At 35.6% G+C, this 1,356-nt stretch overlaps 1 non-coding gene across 1 annotated transcript; it reads right to left on the bottom strand.

Moving 5' to 3' along the window:
* Window positions 1-820: 820 nt before the first annotated feature.
* TRNAI-AAU (transfer RNA isoleucine (anticodon AAU)) lies at window positions 821-894 on the bottom strand. Its single transcript has one exon. It is a non-coding gene; the product is annotated as a tRNA-Ile (tRNA).
* Between the last annotated feature and the right edge of the window lie 462 nt (window positions 895-1,356).

Below are 1,356 nucleotides of genomic sequence, written 5' to 3'. Positions count from 1 at the left end.
ATACAAATTCTGTATCCATTAAACAATAACTCTCCATCCTCCCCTTCCCCCAGGCCCTGGTAACCACAATTCAACTTTCTGTATTCATGAGTTTGCCAATTCTAGGGACCTTGTATAAGTGGAATCATAGAATATTTGTTCTATTGTGACTGGCTTATTTCACATAGCATATCTTTTCAAGGTTCATCCATGTTGTAGCATGTGTCAGAATTCGATCCCTTTTTAAGGCTGAGTAATACTCCATTGTATGTATATACCACATTTTGTTTATCCATCTGTTAATGGCCATTTGGGTTGCAGCCACCTTTTGACCATAGCTTAGTGTTTTGAATCACAGTAACCTAACTTTGCGAACTGTCTGTGCACTGGCCAGCTTTTTGAACTTGGGTAAATTCATTTCTGTAAGCTTCAGTTTCCCCATCCTTAAAAGGGGAATAATGATAGCAGTTGCATTATAGAGTTATTAAGTTACATAATAAAATGTACTAAAAACACTTAATACAGAGCCTCAATAAACATTAATCACCAGAATCCAGGTGACACAGGAGAAAGAGTTTGGCTTTAAAATTAAATAGCCCTGTGTTCAAATCTCAGATGTCTTGCTCTCTAGTTATGTGACTAAGGGAAGTTATTTGAGTTTTAATTTCCTTATTTTAAAATTCAGAATAACAACATTCATTATTTTATACAACAAATCTTTATTGACACTCAAAACTTACAGGCATTCTTCTGTAAGATGAGATATAAGTGAACAGAACAGGAAAATAGAGGGGTTTTTTTTGTTTGTTTTTTGTTTTTTAAAGGAGACTATAACTCACAATGGCCCATGCAGGGATCGAACCAGCAACCTTGGTGTTATTAGCACCATGCCCTAACCAACTGAGCTAACTGGCCACCCCAAAACAGAAAATAAATTCATACCCTTGTGGAGCTTACATTCTAGTTGTGTGAGAACAGAAACAGAAATAATTCTCAATTTATGTATTAAATATAATAATACCAGGAAATGGTATTTATTTATCAAGACTAATAGTTTATTTACCAAGTCCTAAAACACCCTCACCTCAATTTTCCCATCAATTCTAAGCTAGTATGTCATAAATTGTCCAATTCTAGCCAATTCCCCACCTTGCAAGATCATCCTTAGTATCACCTAGCTTAAGCCCTAAACCTTTATATATACTCAGCTCTAACTTCTTATTTTATTTTATTTTATTTTATTTTATTTTTTTTTTATTGGGGAATTGGGGGGATGGGGACAGTGCTGGGGAATTGGGGGAAGGGGAACAGACAAGTTGCTGTCGTTTTTTTGTTCTTCAATCTAGTTGTGGAGGATGTTGCTTCACTGGCCCAAGT

Source organism: Hipposideros armiger, unplaced genomic scaffold, assembly GCF_001890085.2.
Source record: "Hipposideros armiger isolate ML-2016 unplaced genomic scaffold, ASM189008v1 scaffold_1739, whole genome shotgun sequence".
NCBI classification, from domain to species: domain Eukaryota; kingdom Metazoa; phylum Chordata; class Mammalia; order Chiroptera; family Hipposideridae; genus Hipposideros; species Hipposideros armiger.
The sequence above is the reverse complement of the archived record's forward strand: the minus strand, read 5'-3'. Positions and strand labels throughout refer to the sequence as shown.